The following is a 25,378-nucleotide window of genomic DNA, read 5'->3' on the forward strand; positions in this document are numbered from 1 at the left end:
GGGATCTGGACGGTGTTGAGTGCGTTGAGGTCGGTGGCGTCGTAAGTCCGGCGGGTGGGCTGGTGTCTGCGGGGGCCAGGGGGTCTGGTGCTGGGCGCGGTCCAGGCGCGGACGGGCGCAGACGGGCTTACCTTTGGAGCACCTTCGGCGCTCATTCGGTGCTCCTGCTGCGCGGTCGCTCAGGGCGCGTCATAAGTGAGGAGCCGGGAGGGCGGGTCAGCTGGGTGGCGGGAGCGGGGCGGCCAATGGGCAGGAGGGGGGCAGGGACGCCGGAGGGCAGTGGCGGGAAGGAGGACCGAGGGCGGCTCAGCGGCGGCTGGGTCGTCCGGTGGCTGGAGGGAGCTCACAGGTGGGGGAGGGCAGCAGAAGGGGGGAAGACGGGTACAAAAGGCAAGAGGGGAAAGGGGTACAAATGAAAAATACACAAGCGGAGGACAAGGGGAAACAAAAGGCACACAGCAGATTACAGAAGGCAAAAAGGGGAAACAAATGCAAAATACACCAGGCGAAAGACAAAGGGGAAACATAGGCACGCAGCAGATGGCAAACAGCGTCAAAAAGATGATGGCAGTAGCAGGAAGTGCACAGCAGTCAGCGGGCAGAGTACTGGCAGCAGCGGGCAGGAGCAGCGGTGTGTGGGGGCGACCTCGCCTGGAGCAGGCTCAGCGGTCGCTCCCTACCCCTGCGTTCGGTCCCCTTAAGTGAGGAGCCGGGAGGGCGGGTCAGCTGGGTGGCGGGAGCGGGGCGGCCAATGGGCAGGAGGGGGGCGGGGACGCCGGAGGGCAGTGGCGGGAAGGAGGACCGAGGGCGGCTCAGCGGCGGCTGGGTCGTCCGGCGGCTGGAGGGAGCTCACAGGTGGGGGAGGGCAGCAGAAGGGGGGAAGAGGGGTACAGAAGGCAAGAGGGGAAAGGGGAACAAATGCAAAATACACAAGCGGAGGACAAGGGGAAACAAAAGGCACACAGCAGATTACAGAAGGCAAAAAGGGGAAACAAATGCAAAATACACCAGGCGAAAGACAAAGGGGAAACAAAAGGCACGCAGCAGATGGCAAACAGCGGCAAAAAAACGATGGCAGTAGCAGGAAGTGCACAGCAGTCAGCAGTGCAGAGTACTGGCAGCAGCGGGCAGGAGCAGCGGTGTGTGGGGGCGACCTCGCCTGGAGCAGGCTCAGCGGTCGCTCCCTACCCCTGCGTTCGGTCCCCTTAAGTGAGGAGCCGGGAGGGCGGGTCAGCTGGGTGGCGGGAGCGGGGCGGCCAATGGGCAGGAGGGGGGCGGGGTCACCGGAGGGCAGTAGCGGGAAGGAAGACCGAGGGCGGCTCAGCGGCGGCTGGGTCGTCTGGCGGCTGGAGGGAGCTCACAGGTGGGGGAGGGCAGCAGAAGGGGGGAAGAGTGGTACAGAAGGCAAGAGGGGAAAGGGGAAGAAATGCAAAATACACAAGCGGAGGACAAGGGGAAACAAAAGGCACACAGCAGATTACAGAAGGCAAAAAGGGGAAACAAATGCAAAATACACCAGGCGAAAGACAAAGGGGAAACAAAAGGCACGCAGCAGATGGCAAACAGCGGCAAAAAAACGATGGCAGTAGCAGGAAGTGCACAGCAGTCAGCAGGGCAGAGTACTGGCAGCAGCGGGCAGGAGCAGCGGTGTGTGGGGGCGACCTCGTCTGGAGCAGGCTCACTCGGTGCCACTCCACTCTATGCTATTCTAAAACATTGACCACTCTACACCAGTATGCTGTACACCTGTCCACTCAAAACTATTCCACTATGTGCTATTCCCCTCTATGCCAATCCACTGTACGCTATTTCACTGTATGGCACTCAACTGTACGCCACTCCAGTTTACAACACTCCACTCCATCCTACCCCACTCCACTCTACACTATTGTATTGTACACCACTCCAGTCTATGCCACTAGACTCTATGCAATTCCACTGTATGCCTCTCCAGTGTATGCCCCTGGAGTGTACGTCACTATACTGTTCGGTATTACACTGTAACACCACTACACTATACATCACTCCATTCTATGCCACTCCACTCTACGGCACTCCACGCCACCCTACCAGCCGCAGCCACTGCTGGTACAAGAGGTGGGGCCAGGTGAGGGGGGATTTCGAGAGATGACCACAAGGGAAAATTGCATAAATCATACATTTTCCCATGTGGCCGTCTCTCAAAATCCCCCCTCACCTGGCCCCACTGCCCCACCGCTCTTACCTGCACCTGCTGCACCCTACTCTACACTATTCCAATATACACCACTCCACTCTATGCCATTCAATTGTAAGCCACTGCATTCTACAGAATTCCACTGCATGTCAATGCACTGTACCACACTCCACTCTATGCCATTCCACCCTAAAACATTCCACTGGAAGCTATTCCACCGTACACCACTCTACTCTATCACACTCCATTCTACTCCACTAAGACACAGTTCTCCAGTCTACTCTACAACACTCCTCTTAGTCACACTGCATTCAATGACACAAAACTTTTAAAATAAATTTTTATTAAAATAACAAAACATTAAAACTCAATGAAAAAATACTTTGTTATAGTTGGAAGTTGGAGAAAGCCTGGAGAATCTCACGCAGTATGACCGATAAAGATCGCTATGGCTCAGCCATGAGACTCTATCATAAAAACATCAGAGCTGCCCGTAAATCCCACATTGTCTTCCAACTGTCGGAGGCTGGCAACGACCCTAAACTACTGTACCAGGTTCTTTGCACATTTACCAAGCCCGTTGCCTGTGACAGTCCTGAAATGCTGACCCAAAAACTGTGTGAGGATACCGCTGGGTTTTTTGCCAATAAAATCGATTCCATTTATCGTAACATCTCCCAGATAAGCCCACCTATTGAGGAGACGGTCCCCTCTTCTAGCCCCCAGCCCGGAACAGTCGGTGCTGTTTCCGCTGTGCTGTCCTCTATTCCCGAGATTAGCTTGGACCAAGTCAACTCCCTGATCGGGACTATTAAATCAGGCAGCCCAGTGGACCCTGTTCCTGCCCGTGTCATGCACCTCATTGGGAGTGTCCTCAGTCCTTCCATTCAGACGGTGATCAATCGCTCCCTCTCTGAGGGACTGGTCCCCCGGGAGTGGAAGGAGGCCATGGTCAAGCCTATCAGGAAAAACACCTCCATCCCCTGGTCTGATATGACTAATCTGAGGCCTATCTCCCTCTTGCCGTTCATCAGCAAATTGATGGAGAAGCATGTGAATCACCATCTTTCCAGCTTTATTGAGCAGGCCGGCTGTCTGGACCACTCTCAGTCGGGGTTCAGGCCCAGGTATAGCACCGAGACGGCTCTCCTCTCCGTCACGGATGCTATACGCTTGTCCCTGGACAGAGGGATGTCAGTGGTGTTGGTGCTGCTGGACTTGTCCGCAGCTTTCGACACCATATCCCACGCAATTCTCCTTACCAGATTAAAGGAGATTGGTATTGATAGAGCCGCCTTGGCGTGGTTCACCAGCTTTCTCTCTGAACGTACCCAGAAGGTGAATATGGGTTCCTTCAGCTCCCCCTCGGCCAGCATTACCAGAGGAGTCCCGCAGGGCTCCTGTCTCAGCCCTACGTTGTTTAACGTATATGTCTCCTCTTTGGCTAACATTGTGAGGTCTTTCGGGTTTATGCCTGTCTCCTACGCTGACGATACGCAGCTGCTGTTCACTTTTAAAGACTTTACCCCGGAGATAAGACAAGCTTTCTCCAACGGCATGACTGCGATCGCCAGCTGGATGGCCCAGAACTTTCTCCAGTGTAATGTGGGAAAGTCTGAGGTCATGCTATTCGGAGGGGCAAAAACCCTGTGGACCCCTGACTGGTGGCCCTCCAGTTTGGGTCAGGCCCCATCCCCTAAACAGGTGGTGAAAAATCTGGGGGTCCGTCTAGATCATGATCTCACCCTTGCTCATCATGCCAGCACCACGGCGGGTTCCTGCTTTCACATTATTAGCCTCCTTCGGAAGGTGTTCCCCCTTCTACCAGACCATACAAGAAAGACCTTGGTCCAGGCCCTCGTTTTGAGCCGCCTGGACTATTGCAATGGCCTATTCTTAGCAGCCAACGAAGGAGTGCTTAATAAACTCCAGGTGGTTCAAAACACTGCGGCCCGCCTGGTGACCAATGCCCCCCCTAGAACCCCATCCTTGCCCCTCCTCAAGGCCCTCCATTGGCTTCCCATCCGGAAACGGGTGGAATTCAAGATTTGCTGTGTGGTGCACAAGAGCCTTCATAACCTCAGTCCACATTATCTGGCCGAGAAATTTGTATACCACCGCCCTTCCCGCACTCTTAGGTCTAGCAATCAGCTATTACTTCAGGTTCCTAGACATAACAAGACCAGACAGGGAGGTCGCTCCCTCTCCATCATGGGCCCACGTCTGTGGAACAGTCTTCCTCTTTCCCTCAGAGATTGCCCCAGCCATCTAGCCTTCAGGAAACACCTTAAGACTACCCTGTTCTAGTTGGAGCGCTGCCCTACCTGTTTCTTCACAGCACCGCGCGGAGATACACCTTCGGGTGTGTTGCCGGCGCGTTACAAGCCCATAAATAAATAAATAAATAAATAGTTAAGAACACTTTATTTTTCTAAACAAACCAAACCGTAACTACACAAAGATTACAAATCTATAGTTGTGTCTTAAATTCTCTACCACACTGTACAACACAGTGTTGTCAACTCATTCGCCACACTAAATTAACTATCACATGCACCTTTATGATGCACTGCATATACCCTTTCATATTACATCACTATTACAATGTGTATTAATATCATTATAACAACACTTATGAAATCTCAAATACATAATTTGTGAGAACACAGTGCATTGTAGAGTGTTGAGTTATAGTTAATGTAGTGTGGTGAATGAGTTAACAACACTGTGTATGGAGGTGCATGACTTTTAGTAATTTGAAGGTGGTGCATAAATGATAAATTTAAGTTATAAGTATAACTTTAGAATTTCTAATGTTTGTTCAGTTTAAGGTGGGTTTGTATAGAAAGAGTAAATTTTAAATAAAATTCATAACTATAACTTTAGACTATCTAATGTATGTGTAGTTTAATTTGGGTTTGCATAGAGGGAATAAATAAAGCTTTCTTAACTATAATGAAGCCATCATCAAATATTTTTTTTTCGGTTACTTAAAACAATGAAAGATACAATCATTCGAAAAGTAAAATACGAAATGATTTATAAAATGTTTTCTCAATTATATTAGCGTGATACTGACTGTAGTTCATAGTAGAAACTTTTCCCAAAAGTGCAATCAAATAGATGTCAATTATGAAAAGCTTCAAAAAAATTTAAAAACCATAGCACAGCTACCATTAGTATGAAATAAATCTCTATTTTAATTGTAACTATAGGGCGTATTACAAGTCTGTAGGTCCACGGACTGCCAGACTCACGGGGGCATGGCGATGGCAGTCTTCTGACTGCCCTATTAGGACCAGGGTGGTTGGGCTGGCCTGGGACCACCACAACCGCCAGGGATCGGAGATCCTTGTCATTAGCGCTGCGGTCTTGAGGCCGCAATATGCTTGGTGGGACTGCGGTGGCCCCGCCAAGCACATTACGATTTTCCTCACCACCACACTTTTCATGGCAGTGCGACCACCATGAAAAGTGTGGCGGTGAGGAAACCAAGGGGGCCCTACAAGCCTCTTTGCCATGAGGTGCATGCAGGGGGGCACATGGTGTGCCCCCCGTCTGCATGCACTCCTTGTTCCTGCATGGAACAAAATGCATAACGTTGTGCATTTCGGTCTGTGCAGGAACATGCTTTGATGTTCCCATTGCAGTGCCTATTTTAAAGGCATCGCCATGAGAACGCCAAAGAACTGCCCACCAGCAAACGTCATAACATGGCCCTATGACTCTTGTTGGAGTCTAAGTCTCACTGCTCCTTCTAAAAATCAATCCACATTAAAACATATAACTTCATTCGGCAGCATTTGATAACAAGTTAGTGCAGGTCTGATTTGTATGAATTGTTGCCCTCTCAGCAGAGGCAGAATATACTGTCTTTTGGAGAGATCTATAGTGTTCACAGAACATGACAAAGTGCATAGTGTCTTGGTGAGAATATAAATCACAACTGCAAGGGCCTAATTGATCAGCTTTGATCCAACCCAGAGGCTCTGCCTGGAGCCAATGCAATACATTTTATCTAAATCGTGTTAATAAGAAATGATGATGTGGGTTTGTAATCACAGTAAGATAGGGTTCAATGCTCATACATGAATACAGGGATACATATGCTTCAACAGAAGATTTACTCATCTCGCTCTTCTCTCTCTTTACTTGTGCTACAGATGTATATTCTCTCTTTACCCACCATAGATCCCCACTGAAAATACTTTCTGGCGACCTTTATAAGTCAGGACTTTCTAGCTTAATAAATGAGGATTTAATGTAACTAAGCCATGGGATACTGCTAGCCCTCTCAAGTTTTATACAATCTACCAACATGGGCAGATTCAATCCCAACTCTTTATTTAACCATATCAAGATCCATTTAAGCAAGGGACGCAATGTTAACAAATCTGAGATGCATCTCAACCTTAATTCTTTGTGCAGCACATAGCAAGTTATAGATTGGGACATCAAAAAATTATTTCATCTATTTATAGATCTGTGGCCTCCTTGTAACCCTTGATAACACCGATATAACTCACCATGGAGATACATTTTATCAAGGTCTTTATGGGCTTCGCTCCCAGGTGGAAGGCGAAATCAAACACAGCGGCATCTACTCTGGTCATAGCATTTCTTTTGGCTCTCACCGGCGGGGCCTAAGAGCCTTTCTCACCAAATAAGATGCCAAGATACGAAAATCCCTTTACTCTGGTGATATCAAAATCTGGTGGTCAGATTCAAACTATTCATAAAACTGAAAAAGGACTTTAGAAGTTGCTGTAGTCCCACAATGGTTCTTGCTATCAACAACCCATTTTCAGCTTAATGAAGGGTTGATATAAAATGTGACCCTGCCTGTGGAATATCTTTTCAAGCATCACACAGTGTGTAGCCGTATTATGTATATTGTGCGTTTTCATTCTTTGTGCCGGGCGCACCTTTTTAAAAGGTGCGCCAAGTGCAGACAAGGATAATGTGCCCTATTATCGGGACTGTGCTGCTCCCAGGGCAGTCGCTTACTCGCCCTGGCCCGAAAACACTTTTTCCCCATGATATTATAAAGGGGATATTGTATTTTTCTAAAATGACTACAGGCGGAACTGTTGAAGAGATTTACACCAAATTTGGCAGAAAGCAGGCTACTGGTCTTGAAAGAACCCTATTTGTAATTTTGAATAAATCTGTTCAGTAGGTTTGGAGTTATTAAAGAAATAAAATGTTGTATATCTAGGGATGCGAATCCTTCACGGATCTGCCCATGTGGGATTCGCGGGCACCCGGAGGGGCATAAATTGCTGCCGCGGGCCCTGCTCCTAGGGAAGCTCACTTGTTCTAAACTCGTCAGGGGAGAAGACTGCAAGACCCAGACTCTCCCGTCCTGCTAATGCTTCACTGCTGTGCCGGGAGGCATGTAAATTGCTGCCGCAGGCCATTCCTGGGCCAAGGGTGGGCCCGTCCTGCACCCATCATCACCCGAAAGTGACTAGACTGGGCTCCCCCTCTTACTTTTGGACTCTGGACCCTGGAGACAGTGAGTGGGTGCTCTACTATTGTATATTACTCGACTTTGTGGCCATTCAGCATGTTGGGAGTAGCACTTCTCTGAATTTCTATGGTAATCTGACTTTTTGAGTATGGGAAGAAAAAGGCAGAAACCTCCAATGGGACTGAAAAAAGACAGCGAGCCAGCAAAACTATACTGACGTTCTTAAACCAAGCCATGGGGGGGCTCTTGGATGAGATTACTAGTGCTGAAATAGAGCTTGAGGTCTACCATCGTGCCTTAACACAAGATATAGATGTTCAAAGTGAGGGGGTTGCAGATTCTGTTAATATTACTATTAGTGCATTTCCTACGCCTCCCTTCACCACTCAAGTTCCTTTGACTAGCCTCCCCAGCACCCAGGCTTTACAGCCTATTGTCAGTGATGCTACATTGAAATGTTTTGATATCTTTTGTAAAACGGGTGCTTGACGCAAAACATCTATACCCGGACAGCCCCATCCTGCCAAAACAACTAGGAAGGCTACAACAGGCTTTAGGAGGATTCCTGCGACATCTGTACCTGATATAGTTACAGCTCCTGGGCAGGATACAACAGAGGGCTCCCTTGTGGCACTTCTGAAAAACTAGGAAACTAAGATCCTGGCAGCTTTAAATGCCTTTGGTTCTCAGATAACTGCGCTAGAGCAAATAATAGGATCTTTAAAAGGGTCTGTGGCTAATTTACATTCAAGCTTTAGCAGCCCGCCCAATCATTTCTCTAGAATCATGTCGAACACAGGCCCCAGAACCCCTTTAAGTGAAGTTGTTGGCAACCTAGGAGCTGGAGCATCCTCCCAGGCTCAGGTTCCATCTAGAGCGCCTTTACACTCGCCCTCGAGCGCCTGTATTAATCACCAAACGGCTCCTTCTTGCATAGCTGGGTTATAATGCTGGTAGCACAGTTTTGGTTCCAGCCCAATTGCTTATTCAAAGGAATCGTCCCAGCTTAGGATCGCCTGCTCTTAGCATACCCCAAAATGCCCCTCTTGTGGACAACCCTCTAATATCACCATCCAATTGCCCCCAGCGGCAATCCCTTATATTATTGTATTGGTGGGGGTACCTCCCTTGAGGAAGGATGAACATGAAAACTACGCCCAACTTAAGAATAAAGTTGTCTATTGGCTGGCAACCAGGGTGAATGCTTATCAGCCTCCTACTCAGATTTTGGCAGAAGAAATCATAATGGCCTGAAGGGTGGGTTGGATAAGCCCGTCCCATAAAACATCTCCAGGTGACTGTATAATAGTGAACTTTAATAATTTCTCACAAGCTAGCTCAATTTTTCGAGCACTGTGGGAAACAGGTGCATCAATGGACCGCATTTCTATTCTCCCTTTGGGGCTTTTTTACCCGCCACCTAATGCTGAAGTTCCGGTCAGGAGAGCCTGGCACTTGATTCAGAAAAAGGCATGCCGTGAGCCAACCAATCCCCCTGCCTTTATTGATACCACCACTCTTCAACTAAGTAATCGGTTTTTTTTTTACCCCTGAGGGAGCTGGAAGACCCTGATTGACTGTGCCCTACTTTTAGTGTTGACATTTCAAACTTGACACCTGAGACCTCTAGTCAAGACGCCATCGGGGTTCTCAGTTGGAATATAGCTGGGGTCCAGAGCAAGCTTTCAGATGCTGGATGAATGAGCATATTGAAGAACTTTGATTTCATCCGTCTACAGGAAACATGGGACACAGAGAGATGCTTACTTTTAGATGGTTTCTCCTCGTATTCAGTTCCAGCAACCTGTTTCACCAGTGTGAGCGCTGTAGGCGGCCTTACGACCCTAGTAAAGTTAGTTCATAACTGTAAAGTAGAGGTCCTGAAGTCTAACTTAAAGACCCTTTTGGGCACCCTTTTATCATTTCCTAATAAATGCAGATTGCTTCTTATTAATTTGTATAACAGTTACAGTGAATAACGAGCCAGATGCTGTTGCCAGTATTAAAGCATTTTTTGATGATTTTTATAAAACAGAACCCCTTTTTACAGTAATCATGGTAGTCGGGGACTTTAATTTACATCCCTTTTACTCCTGCACAATGTATAGAGATCCAGATTCTGAGCATCCATCTGATAACCAGGCGCATTTTAAGCACTCTCACCAAGGTGATGTCACTAATAGTTTAATTAGTGAGTTTAATCTAATTAATTTAATGGTTATTAATCAGGAGAACTTGAGTGAGAGAATACCTACATTTGAGGGGGAGGCACTGCACTGTTATTGAATATATCCTTGTTTCCTGCTGTTTCTTTTCTGCACTCTTAGAATTTCAGGTCTTCAGACACAACTTGAGCGGCCATAACCCCCAACAGCCTTATTTCATTGGGACAAAAAATGCGCTGTATTAGAACCCCGATATAAGGAGCTCATCACCTTGACTAATGGGGCCCGAAGGGTGAGGTGGGCTTCCATTGTTCCCTCAGTTTTGGGCCAAAATCTGATTCTCACACGCCAAGTTGATTTTTACTCTTGTTTGTCTGAAGATGATTCACCCCAGACTATTCTGAAGTCAGTTCTTAACATTCATAGTTTTATGAAATCTGCACTCTGTAAAATCGCTACATCCCCCATAACATATGCAGAAAGATGGTTTGACGGTCGGTGTTCTAAAATCCATAAGGACCTTTGGAAACTTCTGCATGCAAGGCCCCGCTGTCAAGAGAAGGCGAAAAGGGCCAGGACTGCTTTCAGAATGGCCTGTAAGGACTGCAAATCCCAGCTTAAAGAGGAGTCTTGGGACAAGTTATTAACTACCAGTCGGCAGCGTGATAATTCCGCTTTTTGGCAATGACCACCTCTCTAACCAGGCCTGTACTATTTCATTCCAGGCCTGGGTTGATCACTTTAAGGCCATCTATATTCTAGATGAGGAGCCTGAGGCACTGAAGGATTTGAGGACTAACCAGCATATTGTTTTTAATCTATTTGAGGTTAGAGCTGCCATCTCTCAGTTACCATCAACTAAATCTACAGGGCCAGATGGGGTACCAGGGGACATTTATAAAACCTGTATAGATTTGTTGGCCCCTTTGTTGACATTACATCTGAACTCTGCAGTCACTGGACCTCTCCCACTAACCTGGTCTCAATCAATAATAGACCCTGTTTTTAAAAAGGGCAACAGGTCAGACCCCGCCTTTTTCAGGCCTATCTCCCTGATAGACTCAGAGGTGAAAATCATTGGTCAGATTTTATTAAATCGCCTCTTGGATTGGGCTGAGGAAAGAGGCTTCTTATCTGACCTACAGTGCGGGTTCTGTTCCGATCGGGGTACTATAGAGCAAACTTTGAATCCCTATTTGTTAATTTGTAAATACACCAAGGCCAAGAAGGGGGCATCCAACTGGCCTTCATGGACCTCAGCTCTGCCTTAAACTGTGGCCCATGATGGCTCAGATGGATGTCGATTTGGTTTTAATTAACTTTTTGTATGACCTGCACAAAGATCTTTCAGCTAGTGTTAGGTTTGGCCCTCATGGGAATGCACGGAGCACTTTAAATTACGGCGGGGGTTCGGCAAGGTTGTATTTTAGAACCTTTTTTATTTTCTTTTATAATAATCAAATAGAGCAAGCCTTGAGAGTCCCGTTGGGATGTCCCTAAAGTGGGAGACCATTTTATACCAACACTGCTTTATGCAGACGATACAGTCTTGATTGCCTAGACAGCTAAAGGCCTACAAAAACTTCTTAATCTTTTTATCAGTTTTATGAATAGCCTTGACTTGAGGACAAACTTTTCATGAAGTTTGGTCCACCCAGTACGAAAACAATGAAATACGTAACAGATGACCCTCACATTACCCAGGTAGACATGTTTAGATATTTGGGGGTCCAATTGGACTCTCAGCTTGATTGGCATTCACTTATATGCCAGAATGTTTTGTCTTTTAATAGAGTGATATTCAGTATAGGAGATTTTTCCTGTCAGATCGAGCGCACTCATATACAATCGGTCCTCGAAATCTATAGGGCAAAGTGCATCCCATTAGTGAGCTATGGCAGTGGAATATGGGGATATGACCAGGTTGCCTCAATCCAAGTAGCAGAATTTTTTTTAAGGGGCCTTCTGGGAGTTCCACAAAGTGTACCTCATGAAATTGTTCATGAAGAACTGGGCTTATATTACGTTATTGACCAGCTCCGTCTCTGACCTCTAAAACTCTGGTATTTTATCTGGTTAAAAGAGGAACTTGGTTTTAGCATATTGATCTTGCAGGATTGCTTAAAATTGGATAAATGTACCCTGATTCCGTGGCTGGCCATGTTGCGCATAATATGTGGACTTTATGGAGGCCCGACCTGTATGACAATCCTTCTAATATAACTCGCTCTGACTGCAAGTGGGTTGAAACTGCCTTTAGGGACAAGTTGTCAGCATATCGTGAAGATTCTGCACTAATGAAACCCTGATGCGACATGCGATCCTAGTGAAAACTGTCATCAATATAGAACCCTATTTGATCTGAAACATGTCACGTCACCAACGCCATCTGTTGATTTATTTTAGGTTGAACTTATTTCCCCATCTACTTCCTTTTAATCATGGTTGTTTTACAAATTTGGGCATCCCCTCTGTAAGTGTGACAACTGCATGTTGTTATGATCTGCCCAAAATATAATGATTTGCAACACAAAATGTTATGCCCAATTTTAAAACAACTGACTTTTACTCGTTAGGCCTGCTTTATTGTACATACAGCTGCATAATTCTCCCACAGTTTGCTTTTTTCTTGTACTCTTTCTCATTGGGGTTTTAAAATATGCATGAGTATGTCGATGATAATTTGTGTACTAGTTTAAACGTTTTGACTTTTATGATTTTATTTTTTAAATCAAATAAGGATTGCGAAAGAAAATATACCTGTGAGGGATTCGCGGGTATCTGTGGGGGAGCAGTGGAAAAAGAAAGGCCATGATTGGCTGGCTGCAACCAGAAAGGAAAGTCACGGCTGTCTTTTTGTTTCTCGGTCAGACTAGGGGGGAGAAAAGTAAAAAATAACATAAGGGGTCAGGATGGAGGTATCCTGGCCTGACAGGACACATGGAGGGGTCCTTTGGGGACCCCTCATGGGCAAGAAATTGCCACAAAGTTTGTTTGGGCCCAATTTGAAGATCTCCATATCCACTGTGGATCCCACTGGTTCCCGCGAATCGCCCATGGGTACCCGCAGGATCCACAGATCCGAATCCCAATAAAAAATAGACCTTCACACACCATACACCCGCCACACATGGCCAAAGGCCATGCACATTGTGAGGTGCATTGCTGGGGTTGGTGGCTACTTTGCCTGTGCACGGTAGTGGTTGTATTAAAGTACTCAAATTATATATTACAATGTATGGTAATTATATATTACTTCACGTTAAAACAAACCATAGAAATTCAGTGAAAAAAACAAAGGTTACATGGACGTTATAGTTAGGTTCACGTTTTGACATCAGTGAAGTCACTGACCATGTCATGAGTGATGTACTATGTGAAGTCATAAGCAGTGCATTGCAGGGGTCCTGCTTTAAGCTAAAAACGGGTCTGACACATGCTTGAGTATTTCTACATATATGGATTATGTGTTTCTGAGACATGATTCGACCTATTGTGGGTATTGTCTACAGCAAGCTGTTAGAAATGAAGGACTCTTTGAAACTGCTGGAAAGGAATTTAAGCATATTTGAGGACTACATTGTGTTACTACAGGTAAAAATGGAGGTACTATAATATCAGTAGCCTTAAGTTTCATGAGCAAAGCCTCTTTACCACTAACAAAAAGTTCCCTTTTGCTTCTGCTACAGCAACTTCTATGTGGTACTACGAGGTATGTTTTTCATACATGGACTGAGAACAATTTAGAAATCATTTGGCCTAACAGGGATGATGTTTACAAAATTATATGCAAAAATTAAGACCGCTTCATAACTGTTAGACATTTTGTACCAGGTTTAATAATATCAGAAACAATTTTACCATATAGTTGTTTTCATTAAGGTAGTAAGCTATCAGCAAGAACCCAGTATTAAAAAACTTGTATTGAGTGCAGTGGACAGTATGACATAGTTATAATGGTCTACTGTGCACATTTGTTTTACAATCCATTGAGTGTTTTTTCCACTGTTTCATTTTGGCGTAGGCTTGGCATTGTGAGCTGTGACTCTCTAATGAAACTGCCAGAGAAAAGTGAGGTTTAAAACATGTTGGCAGACGTATTATTCTGTATCCCAGTCCATATAAGTCTCTGCAAAGGTGCACTTCAAAAAGGCCATAGAAAGTGAGTCGCTGCTTTAAACTGAAAGCGTACTCTGTCAAGTTTGAATGTCTGACTGCTATCATGTCTCAGGTATGTCTGTAGTTTTATCTGTAGACTCATGCAATCACCCAAGCATTACCCATGCACTCATCCAATCACCCATGCACTACCCTTGCACTCATCCAGTGTCCCAGGCACTAGCCATGCACCCATGCACTACTTATGCACTCATGCAATCACTCTGGTAGTATTCATACACTCATCCAATCACTCATGCAGCACCTATGTAGTCATCCATCTACGCATTCATTCACTCAGGCAGTCCTTATACCCTCATCAACCCACTGATACACAACTTGTACACTTATTCAATCACCCAGGCACTGGTTAAACACTCTTACAATCAAATACTGATTAATTCATTACTAACATATTCATACAACACATATAACACTTTGTCTATCTTAAACCAAATAGGCGGTTTTAAAAAGAACCTTTTTTTGTGTGTTTTTTAACTTTTTAATTTATTTTTTGGGTGTTTTTATTTTAAATGTTATTTTTAAAACAACTTAACATGCTGCTTTCATGCAGCGAAAACATTTCGTAAAAGCAATGTTGGTGAAAAAAAACTCTGTAGTTTCTCACAATTGCGATAATTGCTGTGATTGACTGCTCCCCAACACATGTTATCGTTTGACGCTTCAAGCAGTGTTGTCCCAATCCAGCAATCTCTGGCACTGATATTGGAGTCTTGGATGTTAAAACAGAACCCAAAGATGTGCTGGGTCCAGCATTTTCTCCGTCCTCATGTTGTTCTGTTAGTTCTATTTGTCACTGCTCTCTTGCAAGACGATTCGGATGCATTGTTTGAAGATACTTCATTGTGGACGACATTCCACAAGATTATTCTCAGAGCCCCAAGTTAGCACCTTTTTGCACAAAGTGCATGTTACTTTACGTGCGTTTACTTTTTTCTCTCCCTCTGGAATAGAAAAAAAGGTTCACACTAAGCTCTCTTTCCTCTTCTTCACTGGTTCCTCCTGCTCCTCCACATCTTCAACCTCATCTACAGATGGAATTGCAGATGCCATTTTTGGTAAAGATGAAAAACACCCTAAAAAATAAATGTTGGAGCAAGAGAAAACACAAAAGGTATTTATCCAAAAGAAGCTTCAGAAAGAAAGAACTAATTGGGTCGGGCCCCCCAAGTAGTAAAATAGAAAGCACTTTAACCAATAGAATCCTTTCTTTCGAAGTCACATGGGGTTCGCCTACCAGCCACGTATTCACCACGCTCCGGATGCGACTCCATAAAATATATTTAACCATTATTATATATGCATTCCAATTACAAATATAGTAGTTTTGCAAATATGAAAGTAAATCTCTTGGTATAATCTATAACATAAAATTATATGTATAAGTTTTTTAGAACTACATAATTTACCCTGGAGTCCTAAACCTGTCGCGCATTTGGAAATACATGTGCGAGGGTAAACGGAACTGTTGTGGCTCCCGTAAATTTATCACACCAGCTCAAATATTCAAAATATTTATATTGATGTCAGTTTTATAACTCTTACTTTAAAACACACACGAGTATTTTAAAATTTAAATACTATATATCATGTATTTTAATTGTAAAAAAAAAAAAAGCCATGTGGAAGTCACGCATCCATCACGCACCCTCTACGGACATGAAAACATGGCAGTACACTGCCTGGATTCTCCCACCCACCGTGACAGGTACGTGACCAGTACGCGACCAGTACGGGACTCCTACAGTTTCTTTTAAAAAATACATAAATAAGTAAATATATATAATAGAAAGGTTGAAGCAATTAACTTTCCTTTAAAAATGTAAAACAAATTGAACAATACATACTGTTTCTTCTACACAGCACAATTCTTCTGAGGGGGTTCAAGGCGCAGCACCATTTCTCTACCACTCTGCAAATGTGAGTACTAGTTAAAGTTTTTTTCAAAATTCACTGAAAAAAACATAGGTTACAGGGATGTTATAGTTAGCAAATACAATTGAAAAAAAACCTTGGCAATTCACTAAAAAAACAAAGTTTACAGGGACTTATAGTTAGCAAATACAATTTAAAAAAACCTATAAAAATTCATTACAAAAATCAAAGGTTAAAGGGACGTGATAGTTAGCAAATACATTTTTTTTTAAACTTAGAAATTCACTGAAAAAAGCAAAGGTTACAAGGACATTATAGTTAGCATATAGAATTAAAAAAACCTTAGCAATTCACACAAAAAAACAAAGGTTACAGGGACGTTATATTTAGGGTCAGATTTTACTCATACAAAACCAGAGAAATTCAGCCATTATAGTTACCTGTATTGACTATAACTCACGCCCCCGCAATGCACTGCTTATGGCCTCCCATATTACATCACTCATGACATGGTCAATGACATCACTGATGACATTCCTGATGACATCTCAAATGACATAGAGTGAGGATAAGTTATAGTTATGAAAACTATATTAATTAGTTTTATACAAAAATAACTTACCGTACACAAACATTAAAAACTGTAAAGATAAGGTTATAATTTCACCTCACCCAAAAGTTATAATTACTTGTGAACATGTTACCCACACTACGTGAAGTATAACTCGCCCTGCTTTCATGCACAGTGTTCTCATAAATAATGCCATTTGGGATGTCATGAGTGTTGCTCTGAATGCTATGATTTACCGTTGTATAAATGATGTAATATGAAGGTATAAGCTGTGCAATAGGAAGGCGCAAATTATAGTTCACGTAGTCTGGCTAGCAAGTCCACAACACTGTGTACAGAGGTGCGTGAGTCATAGTAAGTTTTAGGTGGGGCTCAAACTATAACTTTAAGTTCTAATTATAACTTTAGGATTTCTAATGTTTATGTAGTTTAAGCTGATCTTACATTTATACACACAATGCAATCCCAGCGACAGGGATTGTCAATTAGTGAATTGTAGGACTTGAGGTCATTGGACTAATTCCTATGGGTACTTGCCCTGCGAATCCTACATTTTAGCTGTGGCGAGGGGCATCAATTGCCCATAAGATCATCAGTGAAACAACACAGTAAAAAAAAATGTGGTATGAGAGAGCTGTGGGAATTCAGCCATGCAGCTGGTATTTGAATAATGAGCACTCTGATATTGTCTTTATGTACGGGAAGAGGAACTATTTGTCATGTGAGATGGCATAACTTACCAGCAATGTAATGTGGGCGCTATCATTGTATGTAAAGCCACCTCTCTTTCTGTTTATTGTGAACTCTCCAATAGGAGTACACTATTCAAATTTTAAAAGATAGTTGACAATGTGTAATCTCATTTGCAGCGAGTATTGAGGAAGGCAAAATGCCAAAACGCGGCTACTTGCAAACAATTTTGATCCCAAGAGTGCTCCACATTGTCTTTTTGGACATTTCTCGGCATATATATATATCGTGAGCCCACCCTCACGAAGCGGAGGAAGCACTCATCCTGAGTTTGGCAATCCTGGGTAGAACTACCTGTAGGAAGATATAGTAAGGACCCAGTTTCAATAGGAAGAGCATTTTTGTTTTGCTAATACCTCTGGCGCCCTTTGACGAATCTTCACAGAATGTTCAAAACTAGTTTGCCACTCATTTCAGCTGCTGCTTGGACAGTGTTGGGGTGATTCATCAAGTAGGGGCAGAGAAAAGGGGGCATCCCACAACACATTTTTTCCATACAATTTCCACCAGGGATTTTGAACACGACTACAGCCCGAACCACTGAACCGAATTACATCAAATTTTGCAGAAAGCTAGGTATTGGTCCAGAGAGATCTCTTGTTGTTATGAATTTGTTCCGTAGATTTGGAGTTATTAAAGAAAAAAGATTTATATTTATGTAGGGATGCGAATACTCATTGGATCCAACAAATCACAAAAAGAGATCTGATTGGCTGCCAGCACTTCAACTGCAAAGTATTGGCAGCCATCTTGGCACTCAGATGAGTCCCAAGAAAAAACATTAGAAAAAAGACAAGGGGCAGAGCAGAATACCCTGATCCCCTAGGTCCGGTGGTAGGGTCCCACTTGTTTTTTAAATGTTCTAGCAAATTAACTTAGGATCTGTGAGATTTTTTTTTTAAAAAAACAAGTACGGTCTCCCGTACATGTTTTTTTAATGCCCCTTGGGTGGGCCACGCCATGGGGGGATTATGCATGGTATAATTGAGGGAGATTGTGTGCGAGCCATCTAAAGCTGCAATTAGCACCAATGTTGGCCATAGTTAGTTAGCTGCACTTTGATGAAACAGCTTTTTCAAGCTAACTACACAAAAACAAACTGAAAAAATATATACCGGATAATGTGTCATATGGTAGTTTATTGTCATTTTGTGACTCTGGTGACATTTACAAACTACTTGACCTTTGGCCTAGCTTTTTATGATGACACCACAACTCCCCAAGACAACATTGAACCGTATTACATTTACCCTATTTTCCAATGAATGTTTGCTATTACCTTTCGTTGCCTTTGACATACCAGCATAAAATTCTGCACAGCTGGAGTGAGACTGGCTAAGATTTAGCATGCCAAGTTTTGTGCATATCCATGAAGAGGGAAACATTTTAAATAAGATGCATTTCAAATGTTAGTTCTCATAAGAGTTTTACTCTCACTACATCAAAACCTGTGGTATGGATGTACAGCACACTTGGCACGATATTAGAACTTTACTCAAGAAAGCATGCTCTTGTGTGTTTTGGTGTACTATCTATTCAGTAGCTTTGAGATATACCAGTTGAAAAATATATCAGTCTGGCATCAAGCAGTTAAGATTTAGGGATATTGTGGCTGGTAAACTGGCAAAATGGTATCTCAAGAGATCGGTCAATCGTATTTGAATTGACATGGAATATGGTTTGCTGATGAAGGGCGTAAAATATTTTTCGGCCATTTTGTAATTGACAAACTTTGCCAAACATATGAGTTTCACACGGTGAAAAAAATTTCACAGAGAAAAGAAATTAGACCAATGACCAGTTCTAGGAAAAAAAAGTTGATAGACCGGCACAAAGAAACATTGAAAGTTGCTCGAAATAAAATGAGAAACTGGCGTATTTCAGGGTTTGGGGTATTGATTTAGAAACGTAACGCCACTTTTACCATATTTTTCCAGGAAAATATATCTATGAGAATGTTAGAGAATTCGTACTCCCTGAACAATAACTTTGTTTTAACTGTGTCAGTAACGCAGACGTGTAGCTCCCTGCAGGACCGGCTGATGAAGCCTGACAGATCTGAAACCCACCTGTGGTTGCTTGTGTTTCTGTACGGAGGGTGCATGGTCTTGCAGTCCGCGCTGGGCTATTCATATTGGAGCATGAGGAATGCTGTTTCCATGTGGTTCCTCCCTTACCTGCAATGGTAGAGTGAGCAAATTAAAAAAAACAACAATATACTGTTATTTCTACTAGCTGAAGTTAAATCAAGCATCCCAGCAATCATTTTTTGATTATTTTTTTGGGACACTGCCCTCTGCTTGGCAGCATTGATACTCGGTTTCACAAGAAATTTGTGAAGCACATCCTGTTCTGTGCATTGCATATTTGAGCACTGAAACTACCGGTAAACCATTTTACTGAAAACACTTGTAAATCATTAACAGAATATAAATACTTCTGCCGCCCATTGTCTTTTGTAATTGTTCCAGGAAACTCGAGGACAGAATGCAACCTTAAAGTATTTGTGAAAGCACCTGGAGAATATAAATAATAGTTACCTGCTCCTTATAATTGCTTGCTTACTGCTGGAGGAAACGCAAGGTGAATTTATCAAATGGCATCTTTTAACCGAAGAAAGCAAACACAAGAAGATGATGGATGGAGCGATTCAATTTTTCAGATACTCAACCCTAGTCACAGATCTGGGTTGAATCCATCATCATTTTTTAGCTCACTCCGCCACCCCAGTTCAGACCCAGCTGTATGCAAATCAGTCTTGACCCTGTGCCTCATTGCAACAGTCCAGCCCGAACTGCCAAGACAGGTCTTCCCTGAACCGGTCCGCAGGCATGGGTAACACCCTTCCTCAGCCTGGCTAGCTTGAATCCTGTGGCAAAGTGAGCAAGGGACCCACATCTAGGCATTGTTGTTTTGGCATTTGTCACCCCGAGTGGAATGGGTATGCCCAGACGTGGGTCCCATGCTCTCCATGCCACTGTAGTCAAGCTATCCTGGCTGGATGAAACCCCGAAACCGGTTCTAGGTTGCTTGTTTCCAGTCCAGGGAGGACCTGGCCTGGCAGTTCTGGCTGGACTGTTCCCATTGGGCACAGGGTCAAGACTGATTTGCATATGGCTGGTTTCAAGCTGGAATGGCATGGTGAGCAAAACAAGATGGATTTAGGCCCAGATCTCTGTACTGGGGTGAATGTATGACACTGTTCTGCATTCTGTCCATCAATTGTTGTTTTTACATCTTTTAGCCGAAAGCATATGAACTAAAATATTCCGAAGTTGTATTTCACGGATCTCTGACATATTATCGACAGACACATTATCGAACTACACAAATATCGCATCAAATATATCGACATCAAAAATATCGACATTGTATACTTATTTAAAAAACTACACTAATATCGACACTACAATATCGTAATACAATTATATCGATCCCACAAAAATCGCACACATAAATATCGCAATACTAAATATCGACATGAGTAAATAAATATGACACATGTCACAAATATCGATAACCAAAATATAGACATCAATAATATCGTTTTTTTTAAATATATCGACAATTCTAATACTAATAAAACCAATACTTTAAACAACATAAAGACAATATTTTCCCAAAACATATATTTTCAAATGAGATTCTACTTAAACATAAACATAACATTTAGAGCGATCTCAATATTTAACAACATAATAAAAAAACACTGAAATAATTATCACATTGCCATTTCGAACACATTTTAAAAAAATTACTACACATTATAAACAATCTTTTTATATATAATGATTTAAAACTCTCCTCCTTTAAAACTAAATATACTCTTACTTAGCATTTTCCATAAAAGGAAACCAATTAACTAAAAAAAATTCAAACCATCCAATAGAAAGGCCACATACAGAAAACAACCAATAACATTCAAGAAACAATTTAAAACCACTATATAAACCAATTAAAACACGTCTTCTACTGTGCCTTAAACCAAAGCATTGAACGAAGAAGAAACTCTGCTAAACTGAAGAAACCTACATCCTACTACTATTCTAAAAACGTAAGTAAATATTCTTTTCTAACTAAACTGCCAAATTAAACTAAAACACTAATTTATCTTTACTCAAATAAATAACTAACTTATATATTCCATCTCTTTATGTTTCCACTACAGATATTACTCCAAACAGCTAAAGAATATATTCAAGATTGCCAGAAAAGACTCACTAAAAAGTAAGTATACTATCAAAATACTTTATAAAATATTAATTAAATCCTACTCAAACCCCAAAACATCCTAAACCCCTAAACAAATCCATGTTCTCTTTTTTAAGTTTTAAAAAACCTGTATAAATTAACACCTATAGTCTATACCACTGGGCATGAGGGAAGGCTCTGTTTGCTTAGGGAGAGGTTGGGCTACTGCATCTTATTTATTAGGGAGGAGGGGCACATAGTAAGAGGGGTAGGGGACGGGGGTACATTGACATGTGGTGGGGGGGGGGTAGAGAACTGGGTGGGAAGGTTGTTCCTTCTCCTGAATAATTGGTCTTGATGATAAATGTGTGGTACTTCCGGGACAGGTGAAGGCGGGGGAATGTTTTTTGAGTTGTTGATTAGTAAAACAATAAAATACGTTTCAACAAAAAAAATATAGTCTATACCAAACAGCAATACCACCCCACTTAAAAAACTAAACCAACCAAAACAATATATGTTCTTTTACTTTCAGAGACTACATCAACTAAACAGCATTTTGTCTACAAACAACATCTTCATTCAAATACAACCAAAAACACTTGGTAAGTATATATAAAAAAAATGATTTTTTGCAATTTTCATTTAAATATATAAAGTACTATTGCATATATTTTCATATACATTTTTTCCAGATTTCTAACACATCACGATGACAGAAGAAGCCCAATTTATAACTTCGCAGAAAGGAAAATTCCTATTGTGTTACATGGGTTACACATACACCCAAGAAAAGCAGACTGACCGAAAAGTGAACTGGAAGTGTTCTAAATATTATTCTAACAAATGCTACGGACGAGCAACAACAAGAGAAACAACTGTACTATATACAAGAGAGCATAACCATCCACCCAATCTCTCTGAAATAGAAGTCAGATCAACCCTTGAAAATATCAAAGAATTAAGCACTGGTTCACAAACTGCTACAAGTGTAATCCTAAAAGAACTATTACCTAGAGTGCCCAAAGAAGCAAGAGGCCAATTACCATCAATTGCTTCTATAAAAAGAACTATTGCTAGGACCAAAAAAGCAACCACGACAACTATACCATCCCCTAAAACTTTTCAAGAGATCATCATTCCACCAGAATTAACTATCACCCACAATAATGAACCTTTTATTTTTTTTGATAACAAAAGCACAGAAAAAAGAATCATAATGTTTGCTACTGCAAACAATATAACTAAACTGCAACAATGCCAAACATGGATGATGGATGGCACCTTTACAATATGCCCAAAACCATTCTACCAGCTTTACACTATACACGGTCAATATCACAACACTTCCATACCTTTAATTTATGCACTATTACCTAACAAACAAAACACAACATATAATGAAATGCTAGGAAAACTAAAACAAGAATCAAATGATTTTTACCCTCAAAGAATTATCATAGACTTTGAGCAAGCCATGATAAATTGCATTCTAAAATTGTACCCCCATACAGCTATCCAAGGATGTTACTTCCATCTAAACCAATGTATATGGAGACATTTACAAAAATCTTCACTAAGTGTAGAATATGCCACTAACATAAGTTTTGCACATCAAATAAAACTTCTAACAGCCCTAGCTTATGTACCAACCACAGATGTTGCAGAACATTACAATCTTTTATTAGAAAGTCCATTCTACAAACAAAATGAAGTAAAGTTATCTCCCCTCTTAGATTATTTTGAGGATACCTGGGTGGGGAGACTACACAGATCAGGCCATAGACGTCAGCCCAAGTTCCAAATACCTTGGTGGAATGTATATGTAAGTACACTCAACCAACAAGCCAAAACTAACAACGCCGTCGAGGGCTGGCATAATGCATTCCTAACTTCTACTGGGAGAACAACTCCAACACTACAAAAACTACTAATTGCCATACAAAAGGAACAAAGTTTCCAAGAATTAAGAATGCAACAATCTGTCCTACAATTAAAACCAAAACAATCTAGACAAACTACTCAAATGTATAATTACCTACAACAACAGGTACAGCTATACCCATCCACAAGAGGACTTGAGTACTTAAATATAATAGCTCAAACTCTCTTCTAAACCCTTTCCTAAATATTAACCCACAATTCTACTAAAACAACTATCACAACATAAATAAACCAGTTTATTATATCACATATTTAATTATGTTGTCTAAAATATATAAATCAATTATATGGACATATATTTAGACAACATAATTAAACAAACCAAGTACACAACAACAATATTAAATATATAAGGTTTGGCCACCAACAATGAAAAGATTTAAATGAACTTACCTGTGTAGTTGCTCCAATGGGATAATAACATTCCTTCCAAATAAATCCAGGTAGTTCAAAATCCATAGGTATCAAAAAAAAAATCCAATTAAAATGTAAAAATACAACTGTTTATCGAAAACAACGTCTACGCAAAAAAACGACTATCCATTAACCATAAAAATCCCGAAAAATATTAAAAAGGTAAATAACCGCTCCTGGAAACCCGAACAATAAAGGAAGTGTAAAATAAAGATTAGTAAACACAACTAATACACACTTCCTTTAAAAAAAATAAGGTGTTTGAAACCGACGAAAATATCTTCTCCGTAAAACCTACAAAAGAGAAACAAACATTCCCACCCACACACAAACACACATAAGGCACCTAAAAACATCACTACAAATGTTATTCAAACACTATAAAACTTTAACACACCGAAATAACAAAACACTAACAAAGCCACAAACACGGAACACAACGTAAATTATAAAACCGTATACAAACTATTACTAACACCCTAACTTCTAAAACATCAATCCATACACACTTATTACAACATTACTACATCCACAAAACACTTAAAACTATTTAATAATAAAGAAAATAACTCTTACCTTCTCAAACGCGAAACAGCTCCGGACCGCGACCTGGATTCGGCCAAAATAACCCAAAACAACAGCGAGCGGTTACAAAATAAAAGACCCAAACAAACATAACAACTTAAAAAATACCAATAAATGCCCTAACTATTTATTTAACATTACACATTACTTTAAAAATTAGTAAAACATTAGAATAAAATACTCAAAAAGAATACCTATTTTTTTTATCTATGTGAAAATTATTTAACGTATTAAAATAAATATAATAAATAAAATATTATTATTAATATATCAATAAAACTGTATATATTACCAAAATAAATTGATGAACATGATATAATTAATATATTGTATCTACAACATACCAAAAAAAATTAAAAAATACATATTCTAAAATGTAAACAATTTCAATATTAATTATGTAATATAAATATTAATAATTACAATATATTATTAATATATTTCAAAACATACAATTTCTTATAAATTCAAAAAAAGTCTAAAAAATTTGAGAGTACACAATATAAAATTATAAATATTAAACAGCTATAAAAATCAGATATATATTTTTTAAATTATTTTGTGTGTTCATATATTCATGTCCAAAATATACATTAAACAAATATGTATCCATTATAAAAAAATTATGACTATATTACAAATGTTAAATCTTTATTATTTTATTACATGTTTATTTCAATGATTTAATTATTAGAATATGCGTAATAAAAAACAATATTTTCTCTCTAATGAATATACATTCCAACAACTATAAAACAAATCTTATTTTCCTTTCTACTATTTTTTAAAAAAAATTGGAATTTGCATTCTGATATAACTTCTATCTTTTATCCAACCAAAACTAAAATCTACAGATTTTTTGTAAATTAAAACACATTAATTTAACTGTTCCTATTCAACTCTATATTTAATTCTAATATTTACTATTTACCAAACTTAATTAACATACTACTCCCACTACAGGCTGAACTTAATTAATTTACTATTCTCACTCCAACCTATATTTAATTAGAGTATGTGCTAGACACTGAACTGAATGAATTTACTATTCCCAC

Source organism: Triturus cristatus, chromosome 11 (assembly GCF_964204655.1).
Source record: "Triturus cristatus chromosome 11, aTriCri1.1, whole genome shotgun sequence".
Lineage (NCBI taxonomy): Eukaryota > Metazoa > Chordata > Amphibia > Caudata > Salamandridae > Triturus > Triturus cristatus.